This window comes from Aedes aegypti, chromosome 3, assembly GCF_002204515.2.
Source record: "Aedes aegypti strain LVP_AGWG chromosome 3, AaegL5.0 Primary Assembly, whole genome shotgun sequence".
Lineage (NCBI taxonomy): Eukaryota > Metazoa > Arthropoda > Insecta > Diptera > Culicidae > Aedes > Aedes aegypti.
The window spans coordinates 109,172,687-109,196,803 of record NC_035109.1 but is presented as its reverse complement, the minus strand read 5'-3'; the positions used below and the strand labels follow the sequence as shown (position 1 = coordinate 109,196,803).

The 24,117-nt window shown below is 35.9% G+C and overlaps 1 protein-coding gene across 11 annotated transcripts in view; it reads right to left on the bottom strand.

Annotated features, from left to right (window-relative positions):
* The window catches only part of LOC5570006 (protein TIC 214), a 245,805-nt gene extending 222,039 nt beyond the window's left edge, over positions 1-23,766 (bottom strand). For 2 of the 11 annotated variants that reach the window (XM_021854433.1, XM_021854432.1), the window contains exons 1-2: positions 23,224-23,766; positions 9,341-10,328 (exon numbers count right to left, since the gene is read on the bottom strand). The gene's annotated coding sequence lies outside the window, so the exon portion shown is untranslated. Of the gene's footprint in view, positions 1-9,340; positions 10,329-23,172 lie in introns of all 11 variants that reach the window. The other 9 variants (XM_021854429.1, XM_021854426.1, XM_021854427.1 and 6 more) reach the window with 9 other exon arrangements.
* Positions 23,767-24,117: the final 351 nt, after the last annotated feature.

The following is a 24,117-nucleotide window of genomic DNA, read 5'->3' as shown; positions in this document are numbered from 1 at the left end:
TAACTGTTTTTATGTGTATTGAGTTACTGCCTCGTCAAACTACAAACGAAGTGCATTGTGGTGTTTGTTTTTAATTTCCTCGCTCACCGTCTCCTCACTGCTGCTTTCGAATGTAGGTCAAGTAGATGATTGATTCGATTATAATTTGTTTATGAGCAAGGGATGGAGGAGCCTGCAGATCCTGGAGATTCATTCTCTCATTTCTTCACGAAATTGCAAACATATGTTATACCAACCTCGATCATTTTGAGGTTATGTTGTATGGATATACACATGAAATTAATGTGGACTTTTTTCTGTTGAAAGTTAGCATTAAGCATTTCGCACAAATTCGTAGGTGGTACAGTCCTACACCATTGTATGAGGGTTGCCTCCTTCCCGTCCGTTACCAAAGTCAGAAATTTGGGACTAACCTCTAACTCTTAGATAAGATTTCCGCATCCTCCAACAGTCGAGTACTGTACTGGTCACGTCCTTGCGAAAGCTGGGCAATGGGAAAGGATAATTGATTGAACACCTACTTAAGAAAGATGCAGAGAACTCCACGACCTCTCATAGGTGTTACGGGATGTTGTTTATGCAAAGGGTAGTGCCATAGGATACGTATGGTAGACGTTCAGACCGACAAATATTTAATATTTACGCATTGTGATCATGCGCTGCTGATCGGAACAAACACACCAAATTCCTTTTTCGAAACTCCTCTGCAATCCGTCGCTCCAGGGAGCTGGTTTTTATCTTTTAATCGTTTTTCTAAATTTGCCATAAAAATCTCACTTAAAAATGGAGAAAGAGGGTTTCTCATTGGGGCTCCATTTAACTGTTTATAAGTTTTTACACCGCTGCGAACATCTCTTGTCAGTGTGACTATTGTCGGCAGCCTCATTCTGTTCGGCAGCTTTCCCATAAGAACTGCAAACGAATCACTTCGGCAGCTCCAAATCAGTCGCATTTTGAGGCGTGTTCATTTGAATTGCTGACATCTTTGGCGAAATTGTTTGTTCCGTCTCGGAAATCTCGTTAGCGGGTAGCTGACAGAACGAAGAATCATTGGTGTGTTTTGATATTAAAATACTGTGCATTTGGCGTTTGAAATTTGGTTGCCGACAATAGTCGCAAGGTGCCGAAGCCGTAAGTCTCCCTATTTTTTTCTCTTTTCGGGTGCGCCACTGCGACCAGTATTTAGATCTATTGTGGCATTATCCGTATCCTTAGTGTATAGTGCATGTCGCATTACTCCATTTCCATTGATAGGTAATGAAGCATCGATTTCTGTACAGTTCTGGTTCTGATTCCTCAGATATTGATAAAAATCGACTATGATGAAAAGGTCCCGCTATTTACACCCTTCATAGAAATTTACATCTCAGCGAAGCCACGCTCCTTTGCAAACATAATCGATTAAATTTCAGAGATAAAAAAAACCGAAACAAGCTAGAAAATATGTTTAGTAATCAGAATTCACGTGAGTCCTTGAATTACCAGTACTTAAAAGTTCTTGTTGAGTTAATACTCATGATTGTTATCCTGGCTTTAAGTGTAGTCTCGGTAGTGTAGACCAATTTCGAGACCTTAACCATCTGCTAGATAAAATAGATTAATTTTCAGAAACTGTTGCCAGTAACAAGGACTTTGTACCGCAAATCCTTGGAATAGGGTCCTAAAGCCCTGTCCCAATTTTAGTGCCAAACGCTTAAGTTTAGGCCAAAAACACATGTTTACTCAATTTTCTAATGATTTCCGTTGGCTTAAGCTCAAAAAACATTTTTTTAGATTTTGTCACATCCTTTGGCTTAAACTCAAATATTGAGTGTATTTTGTTTTCCGTGTTCCTTACGAAATGTCAGATAGGAACAACCCCAGTGGTCGAACTAAAACCCCTGTGGTGTTTTTGTCGACTAAGCGAACGTCAAACATGATCAAAAGTGTCAAGGTTCATTAATGGACAAAATTTTTAAATTAAAGATTAAGCATGATATAGCCATTATTTGAGCGAGAAAAATTGCTTAAATAGTTACAGTAACATGCTCTTTCGTGTTATTAAATAAAAACAAGATTTCATTAAAAATTTTAGGACCCAATTACCAGAACATATTACCCAAGCCCGACAAATAAAATGAGACTAGGGTTCAAATTGGTAGATCTTACCCCGTAACGCACCACGAGAAGGTGATTTGAATGCGATGCCAAAACATAGCTAATACCGTCGGACGGGGCTACTTTGGATTCCGGGGGCTACTTTAGACACTCACGTTTTGTATTTATTTGCAGCGTAAATATTAATCTGAGAAATTTTGTGTCTTCAGCAAGAATTTTTGTTGTAACAATATCAACTATAACAGGATAAACAAGAAAACATTTAAAAAAAGTCCGAATAAATATTCACAAGGTATAAAACATTGGCTATGCAAACATTGTATGAATTTTTCCCATGTCGTAGAAAGTTATTGAGAGCATAACAAAACTATCGAATCGTCATGTTTCATAACAATCTTGTGATTTGTTTTGCCTCAAAGTGTTGTTTTATTAAAATAATTGATCAAAGGTCTTACATTTACGACTTTTATTTTATTATAATGTTTTGGTTTATATATTTCACAACATAAAAAACTTAAAATAAATATTTGGAAAAGTGAATAGACCTAGAACATACATATTTCAATACGTACCAATGACAAGTTCAGAACATAATCTCTAAAAAAATATTTTCCGTCGTATTTCAAATGAATTTGCAGTACAAAAGAATTTCATCCTTCAATTTCTAAAATAAACTACTCTCAAGCCAGCTCTAAATTGCTAAGAAGCTAAAAGCATATTACAAAAGCAAACTTTTACTTCTTTACGATCTTGCATAGATTGCTTCATAGATTGCGTTTTTAATTAAAATTACTTTTTAGTTGCAGGTATTAATGTGATCCTTCAGCATATCGTTCATATAACAGTAAGAATAGAAAAAAAAAATTTTGTACATAACTCATCAATCATCGCAGTACTTAGTAGTTATGTCCGTTTATGTCAACTTAAAAATCAAGCATTCGTAACTGATAGTTCTATTTAAAAGGAAGTTGAAAGTATAAGTTTCGTACTACAAACTGAAATTAGTGAAAAGTAAGTTTCACTGAAATTTGTTATATATGTGTAATTGTTTCGAGCTTTGCTTTGCAATCATTCTAAATTATCTATATCAATGAAAAAACGTTCAATAACATCACAATGGACGATAATCTACAGAATCAGTTTGAAACTTAAAAAGAACAATCATTTCATTATAAAATTATGAAAATGTCCAAAGTAGCCCCTTTTTTGTCTTGAAGGACACACTTTTTTCGCTGTTCAAGCATTTTTGTTATTTCTTGATGGAATTGCATCATATTTTGCACAATTGTTACGTACATATACAACTTAAATATATACAAAAATTATCAATATCTATCAATAATTCTAAGAGTTACAAATCCTCAAAGTTGAAGAATGTGGGAATAATGTCAAAAAAGCCCCGTTTGACGGTATATAGTTATTTAATCCCTGAAAATTTGAGAAGCATCCGATTTAGAATGAATTTTTGGTGATCATTTTTTTGTCTCATTGTTTCCGAGTCCAGTCTTTATGATTGCTATTGTTGTTTTTTAACCATTATAACTTATGTAATTGGTTGATAAAATAAAATTAGGTTTAAAATAAAGGGTTGACAATATGGAAATCGATCTATCTCGGCCATCCGCAAATATATAGCACATTAAAGAGTGGAGTCTAGGCTTCCACCTCGAACTGGTTGCAAGCCGAATATGATGGAATACTAACTAAAACTAAGTTTGCAATCCAAAAATGTACATAAAATATTTTTTCTTGCCGTATTTCCACGCATACCAAATTTTCTTAGGATAGGTCTAAATTCAAGTATTTCAGTTTGAACAAAATTGAACTACATAAAGTGCATTTAAACAATGTAATAAATCAAATAAGATTGTTGGTACACGTTCATACATATTCTCAATAATGAGAAATTCATCTCTATAATTCATTTGATTAAAAACAGATTAATCAGTTTTTGAGGAATTTCATAAATATTTTATTTGTAAACACAAATGTCCTAAATTTTATATTTTTAAAACAAGTACTAGCACCCACCACCCGTAACCATATACTGTATTTTGGTTTTCAAAAGATTTAAGTATGTTTAAATAAATGTTTAAGTGATTTTTTTATTTAGCTGATATGGGGTAACATTGATCACCCATGTAAACAACGTTCGGTAATATTGAAAATGTCGTTGCTTACTCAAATCATGACCCCTGAAGCCGAATATGAAAACCAAACTCTTACAAGTCATTTACTTTTTGAGTTATTTCAAAAATAACTAATTAACTTTGAACCACGGAATACGTCTGAAGGTAGGCAATTTCCTAAGTAAATTCTGCATTCTTAAATGTAGTTCGGTAATGTTGCTTAAGAGAATAAACTTATCAAAGATTTGACAATGGAATCGTTTTTGGCGATGCCATTTTTAGTAACAACCGCATCTCCATGCTCCTACCATTACGTGTGAGACATGAATCTTCGGTAGTGTCATCCATAATGATAAAAATCATTGATTCAAAAAGTTGTCAAATTTACACGTAAACGAAACACAATTTTTGCAAAAACCTGAATTTTTATTAGTTTATGAATGTACGAAAGAAAGGCAATTCCATCAATAAATGCTGATTCGAATTTTTAATAAGAATGGTCATACCGATCAATGTTACCCCGCTAATCAATGTCACCCCGGATTACGGTATAAAAGTTTATGGTTTACTTCAATTATCCTCTGGAATTTTTCTTGATTATGTCAGCTTCAAATTAGTTTATAAGTAAGGTGGTGGAAGAATCTAATTTTTGGGAAAAGTAACTAACTTATAGAAGTTTATTTTTTCTAATGTGATAGAGAGGGATCCCTTTTACCTATCAGAACGTTTGACACCCATTAATAATAAAGTTTTCACTAAATTCCACAAAAGTGTTCATTTTTCCCCGATGCCTTTTTACCAGCCTTGTTTTCGACCCAATTTTCTATCCCGTTTTTTGATATTAGATATGATTTTTCTCACCATGAATGAATGCAGCACGCCGTTCTAATTAAGAGCTTGGCTTAAAAAACGAATTTTCTTAATGTAACCATTATGCAGCTAATTCCCCTAATAGACACACTGTGTAGTTTCGGCCATGGTATCAGTAAATATTAACTCCACTGAAAGAACAAACAAATGGTCGCAGTGATAATACGCTCAACTTAAAAAAAACTCCACTGCAATTGCAAATTGTGATTGTTGAAAACACCTTCAATGATGCTGTTATTTGTGTTCCCAAAAAAGGTAAAATAATGAGAGAATGCATTATAGCATTAAGATAGGAAACAATTTTATGTTCCCATGATTGCAACCTTTGCACAGTATTTCGATCGGCCGAAATCGTGAACTTAATTTTGTAGCACCTTCAAACGTGATTTTTTCGAAATTGTGTCTTCGGACGAAAATATTCTAAATATATAGCGCATATATTGACGGTATATGTTAGTTCGCAACTTTGCCACGGGCGGCGCTGCGAAACTATTTTTTTTAAATGACGATCTTTAAATATGATGTCTTCGGCAAAGTTGTAGATAATTCAAATACAAACAACTTTGCCAAAGACACCTAGTGTGTATTCAGCCGCATTTCCAAAATACGGGAGTATTTTATGAACGACCCCCTAAAACTAGCTTTTCTCGTATATTTTGAAAATGCGAAGTTTCCGGTTGCAGCAATGTTCTACAAAATTGTGTAAACAGTCAAAATGAATCATTCTCTTGAAGAAACTAGGTTTCTAAAGATTAAGGAAAATTAGTTATAATTATTTAAGTGCAAAAATCAGTCATTTTTGGGGTCCGTGTATTTATTCGGGTGGCAGGTGGTGGCAGATGAAACGTGGTAGGATTCATTATACATCATTAGTAGTTTTAAATGTCGATTGTGTCATTAGTATCCACGAGTATCCCTTTTACTTAGAGGAAGTTTCATCAATGACTCTTATTACCCTGTAGTACTTAGTTATATGATGGGTAGAGGGCTATGTGGCTCCATACTTCTTCTTTTTCTTCTTCTTGACACAATCTTCATCATTAAGCACAACCAATAGGTTTCAAATACTTTGATGAAGAAAGTTCTGAACCTCGAGAAATGACGCAATACGAAATGACTCGCCATACAACTATTTTATTTTATTATTACATCCCAAGTAATCAAGTAGCACTTTTATTCGCTCTGCGTGCTAGCATTATACAGCTGACACGCTTAATTCGTCGAATAATAGCACTATAAGACCAAAAAGATGAATTAGCAGGCTAGTGTTTTCTTGAGGTAGACACTATGACACGTGCAAGCACGATGCGATGAGTAGCATATTAAGTGATGTATCAAATTCAAATTCAAAAATCAGACAAGAGCCTCAAAATCAGATCATTTTGTAAATGAGTGTTGCAACCATAAAAATTGCGTTAACATTTAAACACTGATTTGAATCACAGAATTCAATGATTTAGTATTTTCACAACAAACCAAATTTGCATAGCTTGCACTTGCTACAGTGTCTATGTACGAAAAATAGCTAAAAATGCAAGCGAAAATTAGTTGTATGGCGAGTCATTTTGTAAAGCGTCATTTCTCGAGGTTGAGAACTTTCTTCATCAAAGTATTTGGAACCTATTGGTTGTGCTTAATAATGAAGAATGTGTCAGGAAGAAGAAAAAGAAGATGTTTGGAGCCACATAGCCCTCTACCCATCATATAACTAAGTACTACAGGGTAATAAGAGTCATTGATGAAACTTCCTCTAAGTTAAAGGAATACTCGTGGATACTAATGACACAATCGACATTTAATTTGTAATTTGTTTATTTTATCTTCGACTGGGTCGCTCAGACTATTTTCTTATATACTAAATTACCAAATCAAAATATACATTCGCTTAGAGCCATACAAACTTTAACAAAACAGATAACAGAAATAAATTCAATAATCACACACCAATGACACAAAGATTGCAATAGTAAAACAGACTTATCAAACTACTCTTTGATCAGATTGACTTTCAGGTCTCCAGGCTGTTTTAGTGCCGCTTCTAAATTCACGGCATCGTATTCCATCTGGCCAAGTTTCTCGCCTCGTAGCATAATCTCGGAATCTCGAGTCGACGGTTACTTTGTAAGACACGTAGTCCAGTTCAGAAATATTCGTCCCAGAGGTAACTAATCGCTTGACACCAAGAACGTCTCTCGCTCCTAAGGATTTGCACACCATTTGCATAACTTCATTCTCGGGTACATCGACTGCAATATTCGAAACGTATAGTTCGAGATTGGTATTTCGAGATTCAGCTTCAATAATGGTTCGATCAGATGCGGTAAATTTGGTTGACGACAATGGCGATGAATTCTTACTTGAAATTCCACTCGGTTCCGCAAAATGGGATGACATTTCTGAAACAATCTGGCTAATTCGTTCTATCTCAACTTTCATTGCGGTAACATCTGATTTGGTGGCAAAATCATCAGATTTGGACTCAACTTTTGTATTCCGGAAACGGCCGTTTTCAATATAATGTCTGCAAGTATCACACATCCAAAATATGTTTTGATGTAAGCATGCGCAACCTTCGTCGTAGGTTAATCCAACACATTTTGCATGGTATTGAGGCAGATTCTCACAAATCTCACAGCATACCACTATATCTTCTGCGCAAAATTCAACATAACAAGCGGTACAGTGATTTGCCATCTTGCGGTTCGACATACCCTATCTGTTCAGTGATACTTTACTGCTTTCAGGTACAGATGGCTGAACCGTCGCTCAGATGATATCGTTGACGTTGCGTTAGGGACAGTATGGAAAGCTTCAACAGTCGGTGATGGTGGCTTCGTGTTGTTCGTTCGGTTTGTTTACAGATGAATGCGTTTTTAAGGCAAAAACGAAACCAATAAATAATCACTAGCTCGTTGGTGTGGCAGCCTACTTTTAATTAAACTGGATGCACAACACAAGACAGAATATAAAGCTTTGCAAAACAAACTCCGGAAAGGCCGTAAACAACTGAAATCTGTTACATCAGCGAGGATCAAAAACAGACACGTTAGGAAACGAATACAGCACAGCACAGCATTTACAACTACTGTATAATGAATCCTACTAGGTTTCATCTGCCACCACCTGTAACCCGAATAAATACACGGACCCCAAAAATGACTGATTTTTGCAATTAAATGGTTATAACTGCTTTTCCTTAATCTTTGGAAACCTAGTTTCTTCAAGAGAATGATTCATTTTGGCTGTTTACACAATTTTGTAGAACATTGTTGCAACCGGAAACTTCGCATTTTCAAAATATACGAGAAAAGCTAGTTTTAGGGGGTCGTTCATAAAATACTCCCGAATTTTGGAAATGCGGCTGAATACACACTAGGTGTCTTTGGCAAAGTTGTTTGTATTTGAATTATCTACAACTTTGCCGAAGACATCATATTTAAAGATCGTCATTTCAAAAAAATAGTTTCGCAGCGCCGCCCGTGGCAAAGTTGCGAACTAACATATACCGTCAATATATGCGCTATATTTTTAGAAAATTTTCGTCCGAAGACACCATTATGAAAAAATCACGTTTAAAGGTGCTACAGAATTAAGTTCACGATTTCGGCTGATCGAAATACTGTGCATTGTACTGAAACTAATAATCGGTATTTCGGAATCTCTTTCATTCTGATAGCGATAGAATTCTGTGAAAATACACCAAAAATTATAGTTTGTGCCTTAGATTGAGCCCAATGGATTTTATTAACAATATAGGAGTCGTCAAACATCGCCCTGAAGGTGTTGTGTTTGTAATACAGTATGAAACGTATCCCAAACTATCTATGTAGCTGAAGTCAGTTTCTAAACCACAAAACTCAACATGGTTTTTCAGATATATGCCATTAGAACACTGTTTTTTTGTATCAGGATAGCTCTTCCTAATTTGAAATATCTTTGACATTCCACGGTGTTCGCCAAGCAGGACAAAACTTGAAATGTGAAAAAATAATCAGGTCACCTCAAGAGAAGTTCAAAATCAGGACATGTCCAGCCAAATAAGAACGGATGGTAACCCTAACTCAGAAAAATAAAGCTTCAACACAAATAATTTCCCCTTTCTCGTAACGACTTGATAAATAACATGTTGGAGCCTAATTGGGCAAAATTTGTGAGTGGAATGTTTGAAATTTGTCATTCTTTCTGTTATGCAGGAAATACTAACGATTATGAAATGAACGATAGCACGTTGACAGTCAACGTACCTGTTAGCAGTTGCAGCTGAGATGTCGCCTCCGTCAATGTGGTGGTCTCTATGGAGGCACGCGATCGCTTAACCTTCTCTCCGCACTCCGACTGGCTGTTGGCCAACAGTAACACCACAAAACGGAAAAACACTCGCGAAACCACGTCACCAAGGACGAGTAAAAGCTGTTGCACGGGTATGTGCTCCAGAGAAGAGTTTGCTCAGCTGTCGTCCAATTGTTGGCTGATGACGAAGGTTCTCTGGCAAAGTCCGCTCGATGTGCGTTTCAAACGTAGGGCTTTTACGACTCGTGTTGCTTCCACCGAGACGCAGTGTTATGTATTATGGATAAAGGTGTACTTTCATTGAATTACAATTTCCACCAACACTACCATGGACGTGGACTCGGCAATACTCAGGAGAGCACTAAATAGAGCAATGACAAAGGATAAACGCAGAATATTCGATTCTTACTCACTAACACTGACGCACACGCGAAGCTTTGAGTACGTCTAAAGACACACGTAGTAGCGGCTCGACGTGAGGATCCTTTTTCCGACTTTTCCAACCCACACCAACACAATCGCACAATCTCGCTGACGAGGAGTGCCCCCACCTTATTTCAGGAGGTAGACCATACAAAAGCGCCGAGGGAAATGGAAAACCGAGTGTATTACATCAAATTTTTACTTTTCTTTTGTCCTAAATTGTTTCCACTTTTTCCGATTAAACTTTTCTCATCGACGGTCGGAACTTTCCACTTGGCTTGAATCGTTTGTACTCCATCTATCTATACCTCCAAAAAATTACGTCGCTTATGATAACTTGCTCCCACTGGTCCAATCTTCTGCCATGTCGACGTTTCACCAATTTTAACTGATGTGTCGCAGTTCACCGGAGCCGAATGTATTTATTTTTAACTACTTCAACTTTTCCACTATTAACAATGAAGCAGATATGAGCCAGCTCACTCGATGAACTATAACGGATACGCAAAACAGAACAAACTATAAGCAAACAAACATTATGTTTTCTACGCGACGACGCACCGACTGAGATTCTTCATGTTTGTTACGACGGGGTTGTGCCTCTTCCTGCCACAGAGTCGATACATACTGCCCAGCCCAAATGTTTCCAACCATAGTCTCTCAAAGTATGTACCAGTAGCACACGTATTTGGCTTATGTACTTTAGGGTGCGGCTTATAATTCGGAAGATTCATGCAAGCATGTAATCTGATAATTTTCTTTCGAATTTTAAACTGCATTCAGGGAGGCTTATTTGCACCGCAAGCTGACCCAATCTAAATTTCCGGTTTGAGGCAGCGCCTAAATGCAACCTCGAAAAAAGGGAGGGAAAATGTTTAGGATTCATGGCCATGGTCATACATATAAGCAGGGTAAACAATAAAATCCCTATTTTTTTTTTTTTTTTTTTTAAAGGCACTCCGTGCTCGTGGCCAATACTGTGCCGGAATCAGGTGATCTGTAGCTTCTTTACCGATACGATCTATTTTCAACTTATCTATATTTACATCTTCTTTCACTCTCTCCTACTCTTTCTCTCACACCGAGCAGGTAGGAGAGAGCTCTGTTGTTAGTGAGGCTAGCTGCCTGCGAAGAGGGTCAGTTTGTCTCAGTCACCATCTGATACTGACGGAGGATGGATGTGCTCTCCAAAGCACGGTCCTCCGTGAGGCGTCTTCTGGTGGCTGGACAGGTTTTTTGTGGAGGGGCTGGGAATCGAACCCATGACCTTTCGCTTATGAAGCGAAAGCGTAACCTCAAGGCTACAGACCCACCTAAAATCCCTAACATGATGATTTTGATTTTCTATTCGATTTCATGGCAATTTGATGGTGAACCATGCGTTTCCATTGGCAAGCCTATTGCATATTCCGAATGGCTTTGCTAGACCAATCCCAAATCATTCAATCGTTTGTATGAATTCTTTCCGACATCTATTTGGCGGTGTGATATTTTGCTGAATAAAATTTCTAGGAATGAACCATTTCGTGGAATCCACCGTTTTACCGAATACCATTTGGTGGTATGTACCGTTTGACCGGACGACCAAGCTGTGGACCCACCGACCATAGGAAAGGTTAAAAAGGCTTTATCAGTCGATCCACTGAGTGCGTCTGAAGATATCTCGCGTTCAGTATCATAAGGGCGTACCTGCAGTGATCGATCTCTTTTCGTCGATTTTCTCTTTTACTGATATTTTTGTTTTAGTAGAAAGTAGTCATCGCTCATCGTCATGCAGCAGCGTAAAATGTTCTGAAAATCGATTTTTCAAGGTTCATATTGTCAAGGTTCATATTTGGAACCATTTTTAAAATTAATGTTTAAATATGTTATAATATGTTTAAAGCGTCTTTTCTTGGGTTTTTACTATCAAACAAATAAGCCTTATTAAATTGAGTTCGACCGGTTATTCCATTACTTTACGTATAGAGTGATACGATAATCAGCAAAAACACGCGTTTTAAGATATCGAATAAGTTTGTAGATGTAAAAAATCTTAGTAAAAGTTATGAACAAAAATGATTTTCAACGAGGTTTTTCATCCAATTTTGTGTACAGTTTGTTAAAAAAAGATTTTTCCCATTTTTCATGTCTTCTACAAAGTTGTCAGATATCTTTAAAAGCATGTTTTTGATGATCATCGCACCTCTCTATTTCTTAAGGGTTCATTCAAATATTACGTAACGCAAAATTTGCCAATTTTTGACCCCCTCCCTCCCCCACGTAACAAATTTTGTATGAAGAAATTTAAATTTTTGTATGGACCGTAACACTATGCAAGACCCCCTCCCTCCCCCTATTGCGTTACGTAATATTTGAACGATCCCTAAAGTAAAAGAATTATCTGTTGAATTCTTTTCAATAAAACTTTTTTTTTTCTTTTCAATAAAACTTAGTACTATTTCGTAACGAAAATAAATAAATTTAAAAGTGTAGTATTTTGAAAATCTGTTAGACTTGTCATGTTCATAGTCTGTTAGAATAATCATTGCATTGATCCTGTTAACATTTCAACAGACATTTAGTTTTTTCAAACATTGGATCTTATTAAGAGATATGCTTGAAAAATGATTATTTCAACTACAAAAATTCCCTTCTTTAAAAAAAAATGGTTGTTATGATAAAAACTTCTATAATTAATATTTCAAACTTTTTGCCAAATATATTTATATTTAAAAATGTGTTGTTCGTTTAAATTATGCATTTTGGCATTGAAACTTTGAACAATTTAAACAGAAAAACTGATGTCATATTTATGAAGGCTAATAATAAATAATGCTGCAATAATAAGTCTTTGGATCATAGCTTTCAATAGTTTGCATAAAAATGTTCCCCTCTTTTGCTTAGCTTAAAGCATTACGATATAAAAACAACCAAAATTGTGTTCGGCGTTAGGTGTCACTGTCTTTTACTCTAGTCTGTCGAGAACCAAGGGTGGTACTGGCGGCTTTTTATTGCTACCCCAACGTGTCGCTGGTTCTAAAATGTAAACAACCATACAAAATAACGACCAAATAATGGTGAAGACGTAATCAATTTTCTCGCAAACATCTATTTTGGGAATTTAGCAGAATTTACTGATTAAATTGCCAACAGCGCACTGCAGTAGCACGTAGCAAATAGCTGCTTGCACACAATTTCTTTCAAGCGCATTGAATCGCTTTTGAATCACCCCTCGACAAATTTTACTTCGGGACGATCTGTCATTATGTAAATTGAATTGTCATTGTGTATACAGATTGAAATAATCATTGATCATTTATAGTGCCAAAAATAAGATGTTGATGCGCAATATAATTGTGTCACTCACACGGAACATTTAATAAATTGTCAAGACTATATATTGCGTACTTGAACTGATAAAAATATTAATTTTATTTTATGTCACCTCTTTCCTTTAAAAAGTCGAAAAAATTTAAGGGGTGAAAAACAAACATCCATTATTTTTTTAACCCCTGTTAAAAATTTGGAGCATTCTATGTAAACAATATAGATAAAATGACGATCCAGAGGACGATTGAAAAAGGTGACAAAAGTTAGTATACCCCTTCTTGCACTAAACCGAATAGGGCCTTCCGCTTTTTTACTAGCGCTGCCTTTCCTGTATAGGAAAGGCAGCGCTTGTAAAAAGCGGGAGGCACTATTTGGTTTAGTGCTAGAGGAATTATATTCAAATGCTATTTTTCCACACAAAATGCCAAGTTTGAGGATCTGTATATTTTGGTAGCCCGAATTTCCCGAGATTTGTGTGACGAGCTACAAATAACCTGCAGCTTTATCTATGTGTTGAATTTGTAACATTGCAGTCATTTTCCAAAGATTTTCAATTAATTAGACGACAGCTGGGAAATTGCTTTGCATATAAAGTCCTTTTTCCATATAAAGGCTTTTATTGGCCAATAAAAGCCTTCCATTTGTTTTTTTTTTTAGGAAGAGCGAGAAATTTCGTCATGTAGAAGCGAGTCAAATCTTTGATGTAAATTCTGTGCGAAGAACTTAACTAACAGCAGAATTTTCAACAGTATCTTGAGAAATCTATTAAAAAACAGATCTGACATCTATAATGGTACCGTAATCCGGGGTAACATGGATCTTTTTTTTTTATTTCTCGTATTTTACATTTATAAATGCAAATGTTGCATGTCAGCCATTCCATGAAAAACCGATCTAGTGGGTCACCGAATTCCGTGAAAATTTGCTATTATGTTCCTTATCCAAAATAAGGATACACGTGTTTTTGGATTTTTTTTATTAGGATGACCATTTCCGAAATAGGATGACCAGAAAAATCGCGATTTTGCTTAATTTATATTTTTAAAAAAAAGTATAGCTTTTGAACCGTTCGACCGATTTTCAATCTTTTTGGACGAAATGAAAGCTATAGATTTTAACTTTTCCGGAAAAATATGACACTTCACAAAAATTATTTTTTTACATGAAAAAAATCAATAATTTCCGTTGTTTCGTGTTTTGAAGGCCTCGGGACCAAAGGGGCTATTGATGTTCTCATTTTTTCTTGAAAGTTCAGAAAATTTTACGTTTACTGTCAAATTTTCAGCGATGTATATGTTTTAGTTTTTGAGGTATTTTTTTTTTTTTTTAATAAAAAATCAGTCATTTTTCATCAGCACACACTGTAGGTCTCAGCGCATAAGATTTTTTATTTTTAAAATAATCATAACTTTTGAACAGCTCAACCGATTTCCAATCTTTGTTTATGTAATGTAATGGAAATGGTCACCCTAATCAAAAAATCCAAAAACACGTGTATTTTTTTTTATAAGGAACAAATTTTCACGGAATTCGGTGACCTACTAGATCGGTTTTTCATGGAATGGCTGATGTTTTATATTTTAAAATCAAGTACTAGAACCCATCCCTTGTGACTATGTACTGTTTTTAGTTTTTCAAAGTATTGAAGCATGTTTAAATACATGTTTTAAGCGATTTTTGATTATGATTATATGGAGTAACATTGATGACCCACAAACTTCGAAAAAATTATGTAATTTTGTGTCATTTAAGACCGACATATTAAAGCGAGTAAAATGACGCAAAATTATGTTTGATTTTATATTTCACTCGTGGTTTTGTGAGCAAATGTAGTTATTTTCTTTCTGTAAAATATACGTTCTTCAAGATTCAATCACTGACCAATACCAAATCAGAGCACTATCACTGAATATAGTCATGAGCCTGAGCTATATGCTCGATGTGAAAACTAACATTTGGTCATTGCTGTACATTTGTATACATCAAACTTCTTTATTTTTGTGACATTTACGCTCTCTCTGGAACCAACCCTGCCACTCACTTCAGTTTTCTATGCAAACTTTAAAAATTATTGATTTAGACTTTGCATTCAGAAACTCTAGATCAAACTCAGATATGACTTGGGTGATGCAGTGCCACCTTTCCATCACCGATCCATTCGAGGTTTAAACTTTAAACGATAATATTTTTTCTAATATGCTTAAACAAATATTTAGGTATAACTTTAGGAATTTCTATAACTATTATTCAAATGATTTCTCCGAGAATTTGATGTTTCTCCCGGAATTTCTCCACGGATTCCATCAATAATCATTCCGAAGTTGCCTCCAGAGATTCCTCCAATAATTTCTCCATGGACTCATCTTGAACCCTCATGATATTCATGTATAAAACTTAAAACATATTCCTCAAATCATTTCGACAGTTGTTTCTTCTAAAATTCACAAGTTAACCCTGCTTCATAAGTAAAAACTTCTAAGATTTTTTCACAGTTTTTTCGGAGATTTCTCCAAGAGTTCCTAAAAACATTTGATCAGTATTGAATTAACGGATTCCCGACTTGAGGAATTTTATCAGTAAATTCTCATTGAGTTCCACCAAGAAAGATCTATAAATAATTCTTAACGTATTCGTCTAGAGATTTTTCTACGTATTTTGTTTGTACAAAAATGTATTCATTCCTCCAAAAGCTGATCAAGTTTCTCAGATACCCCAGAGAATTCTCCTAGACTATCGTTGATAATCCCAAAAGGTATTCGTTCAGAAACTTTTTCTCATGTAATCTCTCAAGGATAGTTCTGGTTTTAAATGAAGTTTTCTATTAATTTCTTCATGAATTCTTTTAAACATTGTAGTAAAGAATTCTTGGGAAATTTATGCTTTACCTCTTCCGTGAAACTACAAAGGATTTGTTTTAAAAAAAATTACCATGAATTCCTTACAATAAAACTCTTGAAGTTCTATAATTGCGTGCTTGAAATATGCATGAACTGCTCAACATGATTTTTTTTTCTAAGAGATTTCTGAAAGATCTCATCTATGAACTGATTTTAGAGTTTCTCTGAGAGCTCAAGAATTCATCCAAAGAGTTTTCCGGAATACATTTCTTTAAGGATTCCTCCAATAAAGACATGATAATAAAACAAAATAAAATAAGAAAAAATGTCTAAAAAAAATTAAGAAAGACAAAAAATACCTGCTACGTGAATAATGTTAATGTTTGAATCATTTTCTCATAAAAATAAACATGTTGAATGAAATTTAGAAAAAAATATATATTTTGCTTCGATATAACGTAACCTCGATACAACGTAACGAAAATAAAAACCAAGTTACGTTATATTGAGGTATTACTGTATATTCAATGATCTAATATTCATTTCCAGTTAACTTCCAGTCTAGGTGGCAGAAGAGTCAATGGACAAAACATGAGACAAACTCTGCAAATGAATCTGCAGTGAATACGTTATTCAAAATAGCACAGTTTCTCAACCGATAGTTTGCGGTCCCCTAGGGGCCGTGACGACTTTTCAGGGGGTCCGCGAAGCCATTTCATGATTGATATTCCAAATTAGTGGTCCCGGCAAACTTTCTCTTGCCATCAATTAGGCTGATTAAAAAAGCCATGAAATGACCAGTGCATAATGTCAGATCCATTCAATACTAGCAAAGTTTTTATGCCAATTAGAGATAACCATCCCAATTTTAGCTTTCTGACTTCGCATGATTTTTATTTCGTGTATGACAACGAACTTAAATCGTATCCATAGGAAATTTGTGACATAATATTTGCTTATATGCCAAAGATTAAATCATTGGCAGATTTTTCCTGCTTCCTGGTGAGAAAGTTTCTTAGTGAATTATTGAAGGAATTGAAGAAATTTAAAATTGTTCCCTGTCTCTAAATAATCATACCATTCATCTGGAATTTATTGGCATAATTTTAGTGAGATTTTTGATTTATATCTGTCGTAGTGATACTATAAAAATTTCTACAAAGATTCTTGATCTGATAAGTTTATGAAATTATTCCAAGCAGCTTGCATGGAGGACCTTTCTTTGAGGAATTTCTTGGCGAAAATTGTGATGGAAAGTTTGAGAATACCCAAAGAGATTTTTCAAATCGCGTTTTAATCTTTTGGATTTCGAACAGATTTTCATTGTACTTTTGTTAATATTCTTAATTAACCAGCAAGAACTTGTATTGAAAGCATCTCAATCAATTGATTTTCTGTTGATTTTGGCAAGATCCTTCTCAGAAGTTTATTATCGGACTCCTAGATATATGCTAAGTAAACTCCAGAAAAGATTCTTAGTAAATTAAGTGAACTCCCGCGGATTTCAGCAGAAGTATTGCATTATCTGTTTGTACACATGTATGAGAATTTGCAGAGTTCTTTGCATCTATCTTAAGTACGTGATCACTTAATCACACCTTCCTATTCCTCAGTATTTCTTGCCTCGGGCTGAATTTCCCCTTAATAAAGAGTCAATCAATCAATCAATCAATCCTCAGTATTTGCAAGCACGTAGTCAGTTGATGTGCCAATTTTAATTTTGTGTAAGAATCAGGGGTTAGTTCCAAATCGCTGACTTAAGGAATCTAAGGGAAGGGGGCAGCTTTCATACATTAATGGCTAAAAATGTATCAATTTAAGCGAATTGCTTAGTTTCAATGCTATTTTTAATGAATTACCCAAGCAAAGTCCAACATCAAAAAGAAATCATGTTGAAAACATATATTGTTTTCCGAATCAAGTTGATTTCATAATTTGACATCAATTTATAAATGAAATATTCGACATCATATTTTGTTTTCGTTCAGCTATCATTTAAAATTTTTGGTAATGTTTTCATTTTATATAATAAATTTATTCGTGCACTATGAGAATATGAAAGTGGAGCTTCTATTTTGTCGCAGACTCATTTCAATATCAATTGAAAATATGTACATCTCAATGAGTTCTCAATTTGCCCTCCATTATAGCAGAAACGGTTTTGAGCGGTTCCACGCCAAATCGGTAAACGATGAAACTCGACTACCTTGGATTCAAATGGAATTTTGCACATAGTTTCGATATAATAGAATAAGTTTTTTCCACTGGTGGAGAGACCATTTAAAATCAAGAGTAACTTCTGATAAGGGCGTAAGTATTTTTAGCATCACCATTTAAAAAAAATGTACCTCGGAAACCGTTTGTTATAGAGAGAAAGTGTCTGAGGAGGGATGGTAGACAATCAAATAGGTTTTGTAAAAAAAGTATACACTCAAAAAAAATACTTTTTTTTCATGAAAAAATCGAAATTCAACCTTAAAACACAAATTGCAAAAAATAGGTATCTTCGATTTTTTTTCAAATATTTTCTATAAAATTTCAATGTAAAACCAGATGTTTTAAGCACAGTTTCAACATGGTGCAATCTAAAATAAAAAAGTTTTTTTACGAGCAACTTTTGGTGCTTGTCTGAAAATTCAATTTCTGGCCGTATAAAAGACGTTTTGATGCTATAATATGATTCTTCACCCAAAAACAATTCAAAATGCTAATAACAATGATCTTCCTAAAACTAGCCGTTTTCAAGATATTTAGGATTCAATTCCGTTTCTTCAATATCAGCATAATCAACGTGCACAGCCCTCACCTAGCAAGTGACGATGACGATAAGGACGCTTTCTACGCGCAGCTGGAACGTGAATACGACGGCTGCCCAAGCCATGATGTCAAAATCGTTATCGGAGATCTCAACGCTCAGGTTGGCCAGGAGGAGGAATTTAGACCGATTATAGGGAAGTTCAGCGCTCACCAGCTTACGAACGAAAACGGCCTTAGACTGATTGATTTCGCCGCCTCCAAAAACATGGCCATACGTAGTACCTACTTCCAGCACAGCCTCCCGTATCGGTACACCTGGAGATCACCCCAACAGACTGAATCACAAATCCACCACGTTTTGATTGATGGAAGGCACTTCTCGGACATTATCGACGTCAGAACCTATCGCGGCGCAAACATCGATTCGGACCACTACCTTGTGACGGTTAAAGTGCGCCAACGACTCTCCGTTGTGAACAACATTCGGTACCGACGCCCACCCCGGTACAATCTGGAGCGACTCAAGCAACCCGAAGTCGCAACTGAATACGCGCAAAGCCTTGAGGCAGCGTTGCCGGAAGAGGGAGAGCTCACTGGAGGAACCGAGCGCGATAGAGCTCGCATAGGCAGACGCGTGACGATCGACGGGGATGAGTTCGAGGTGGTGGACGAATTCGTCTACCTCGGATCATTGATAACGTCGGATAACAACTGCAGCAGAGAAATTCGAAGACGTATCATCGCCGGAAGTCGTGCTTACTATGGACTCCACAAGACCTTGCGATCTGGTAAACTTCACTTCCGAACTAAGTGTACCATGTACAAGACGCTAATAAGACCGGTAGTCCTCTACGGGCATGAGACGTGGACCTGCAAGCGCTAGGAGTTTTTGAACGACGTGTGCTTAGGACGATCTTCGGCGGAGTATGTGAGAACGGCGTATGGAGGAGAAGAATGAACCACGAGCTTGCGCAACTCTACGGTGAACCCAGTATCACGAAAGTCGCCAAAGCTGGAAGGGTACGATGGGCGGGACACGTTGTGAGAATGCCGGACAACAATCCTGCAAAAATGGTGTTCAACTCAAATCCGGCCGGTACAAGACGAAGGGGAGCGCAACGAGCTAGGTGGTTTGACCAAGTGGAGCAGGATCTTGGAAGTGTGGGGCGATCGAAGAATTGGAGGTTAGCAGCCATGGACCGAGTTAGTTGGCGTAACATTGTGGCGCAGGTCATGTCTTGAAGGACGTAGCGCCAGCAAAAGTAAGTAAGGATTCAATTATATTAATATCACAAAACTTAAGAAAATACGCCCGTTTCATAGGTTACTCCAGATGCTCCACCAACAATGTTACGTTTATCTCTTCCCACATTATTGGGTATTTCGTTCACCACTGGACTGCGCAGTCAGTTTTCATAAGTGCGAGAATGTAAATAAAAGTGCGATCCTGCATCAAATCTTGTTGGTGTCTTCAGCGCACTTATTCTACGATTTATAATGAATGAGTGCGCTGAAGACTATATATTAAAACAAATAAAAATATTAAAATTATGTACAATAATCGTGAGAATAAATAAATAAGGTTAAGAAGTTTAAAGGCGTTTTTACTTCTTCCCCTCCTTAACATCATTCATATTATCATCTTCCATCGTAATACCACAGACAAACAGAAGTAACACCTAGAACATTTTTCACAAAATTCTCTCGACCACAAATACTACCACCATCTAGTGAGCTTATTGAACGAAATAACTTTTTGTGCCACATGTCCAACAGGTGACGGTAGTGTGAAATGTCAAACACGAAGGAAAGCGACGCGCGCGCCTCTGGTTGACAACTTTTGTATTTTAAACTGATCGTTGAATTCGTGGGCGATGGAAATTTATCCAGTGTTACGTCTGTTCGTCTGTGGTAATACTTATATTAATTCTCAACAATATTCCAACAATCATCCTGTATCTTTCGAACAGTTCATCCAACCGTCTAAATGTCAAAGAAAAAGTAGATGGGATAATAATGTGGGAAGAGATGAACGTAACATTGTTGATGGAGCATCTGGAATAATGCAAGAAACGGGCGTATTTTCTTAAGTTGTATGATATTAATATAATTCAATCCCAAATATCTTGAAGCGGTAACTTATAGGAAGATCATTGATATTAGAATTTTGAATTGTTTTTGGATAAAAAATCATATTGCAACATCAAGACATTTTCTATAACCAGAAATTGAATTTTCAGAAATCCACCAAAAGTTGTCCTTAGAAAAAAATTTTTGTTTCAAATTGCACCATGTTGAAACTGCCCTTAAAACATGGGATATTAATGTGGAAAGAGATAAACGTAACATTGTTGGTGGAGCATCTGGAGTAACTTATGAAACGGGCGTATTTTCTTAAGTTTTATGATATTAATATAATTGAATCCTAAATATCTAGAAAACGGCTAGTTTTAGGAAGATCATTGTTATTAGCATTTTGAATTGTTTTTGGATGAAGAATACAGCATCAAAACGTCTTTTATATGGCCAGAAATTGAATTTTCAGAAATGCACTAAAAGTTGCTCTTAGAAAAACTTTTTTATTTTGGATTGCACCATGTTGAAACTGTGCTTAAAACATCTGGTTTTACATTGAAATTTTACAGAAAAAAATTTGAAAAATATCAAAGATACCTATTTTTTGCAATTTGTGTTTTAAGGTTTAATTTCGATTTTTTCATGAAAATAAAAGTATTTTTTTTTCAGTGTATATTTTTTTTACAAAGCCTATTTGATTGTCTACCATCCCTCCTCAGACACTATTTCTCTTTAACAAACGGTTTCCGAGGTACAATTTTTTTTAAATGGTGGTGCCAAAAATACATACGCCCTTATCAGAAGTTACTCTCGATTCTAAACTATCCCCAAGTATATGAGATAATTTTCGTCTCATATACTTAATACATCTGCGCAGTTTCATCCAAATCGGAATGGTACATGTCAGATTTCAGCATTTTATGGACGATTTCGCGTGGAACCGCTCTTTTACAATTTGCTATAACTGATAGCAAAAATAGTTTTCCAATTTGATGTCATGGGAAAATGCTCTAAGTTTTGATGTTTTAACTGTTAACACGACTAAAATGACAACAAACTGAGTTATCAAAATCCTCAACAACACAACATCAAAATTAGTTTTCAATATCATCTCAATCAGTGCTGGTAAATGTCAATTTTTTGGAAAAATTAAAATGCTTATAGCCATTTCCCAGGTGAAATACAGCATCAGTAAACATTGCCAACCGATAGTAATTCGGAAAAGGTCACCGGGGAAAACATTTTCCGATGACTTTTTCCACAGGGAAGGATGATATTAGCAATATTCAAACGTCAAAGTCACGTGATATTCATGACATTTCACAGCTCTGATCTCAATCTTTGCTCGGGTACAGACGTAACTTTTGGGTGTGCCTGCCATAATGAGATCTTTGGAAGGCTTCCATAAATTTTCATTTCGCGACCATATATTTTGAAGATACGCGGAATATTTGTAGAACTTCAAAGGGGATTGCTGCTGCAAAAATGTTGATAACCACTGTCCTAAAGTTTGCTAAAAAAAAATTGATATACCAATCTGAAGGTATCTAAGTACCTACCAAACGTAAAATTTTCTTGAAATCAAATTTACTATACGTTTTCTGAAGAGTGTGTCCATTATAATATCAGAAAATTTAAATTAAAGAACAAGTTATAGTATGATTAGAGGCATAATGCACTCACGGGTGAAATTGACAATCTAAACTGAGTATTCTCTGAGAATATTTACGTTTCATCAAAATCTTATACACTGTAGGAAATCACAATTGTAAATTAACTGTTTGATGTCATAAAAATTGTTTGCTTTCATTGTCCTTTGAAGTTTGAAGCCTTTTTCTCAACTTAAAATTGGCAAATAAGCAAGGCATTGAGAAATATTATATTTTCAGCTAAGTAACGAACCCAGAGAAGTTTGTTCTTGCTGGTGTGATAGAAGAGGAACAGTTTTATATATTAGAACGATTGACACTATTTAATAACATTCTTCTTCTTCTTCTCGGCATTTCATCCGCACTGGGGCAGAGCCTGTTTCTCAGCTTTTGAGCACTTCCACAGTTATTAACTAAGAGCTTTCTTTGCCAAAGTTGCCAGTTTTGCATTCCTAAATTGTGTGGCTGGTACGAGATGATACTCTATGGCGGGGGAAGTCAAGGAAATTTCGAAAAGATCCTGGACCGACCGGGAATCGAACCCAGGCACCTTCAGCATGGCATTGGTTGGTAGCCGCGGACTCGAATTACTAGGTTACGGAAGGCCGCAATAATATTAATAACATTGTGTTCACTATATTCCACCACAGAGTAATGAATACAAAGAAACTGGATCCAAAATGTGACGACATCCAATACTTTGTAAACAGTTTAAGCCGCACCCTAACGTACATGTATAATTATGTGTCAAACACTGCCACTTTTCGCCACCCGTCGTCGTACCCAGAACCGTGTAGTCTTCGTCGCCGTTGTCAAGACCGTCCTTGTCGAAAACACTGGCACCACCTTTCTCTGGTGGTACTCGCGTATACCTTCTTGAATATCCTTTCCAACTGTTTACCGTTTTCACTGTTTAAACTCAAACACTCTTAAAGTATTTTGAAACCCACTAATAATCGCGCGCGCGATATTTTCACTGAAAATCCTTGAGCCACACAATGTCCTTAGTAGTGGCTAGTCACTGTTTTGTCGCCGTTTCGCAGCCAACGCGACATTCAGATAATGGAAACTTCTCATCTAGCCTCTAGAGTTCTTCGCAAGCGTGCACTTTGTTGAGATGATGCTCATGGTACGGAATTCTAACGCGAACTGAGTGCGTCTTCCGGAGATTTTCCCCTATAATCGAGCGGGTGTCGTCGTCGTACTTTCCATGTAATAATGTCCGCTCTGGATGTTCCCCCGTTGTTTGGACGGTATGCTGGTATATGCAGGGCTGGTAACGAGTCACTATTTTCGACCGGGTCACTTATAAGTCACTATTTGAAACATGAAGCCTCTGAAGTTACTTTTTTTTCAGGAAAATGTTCACTTAAGTCACTGTTTTTGTCGTCCAATAAATCTGACAAAGAAAAAGAAATTGATATGTAAATGTAATAGTTGAGAAAGAGAGAATATCCTGCGAATTTTGTAGAAGAATTGAAATAAATATTTCGTAAGAATTTCTGGTGGAATGTCTTAAAATCTGTTTGAACATCAGAAGCTTGTTCTTAAGACAAAGTTTCGATTTTCTATTAATAGAAACATTTTACATAATTGTTACATTCGGCTTGAATGCCCTCAATGTGATTTTTGAAAATTGATTTCTTATCTAGCATGAGCCCTTGATACTTAACTTCA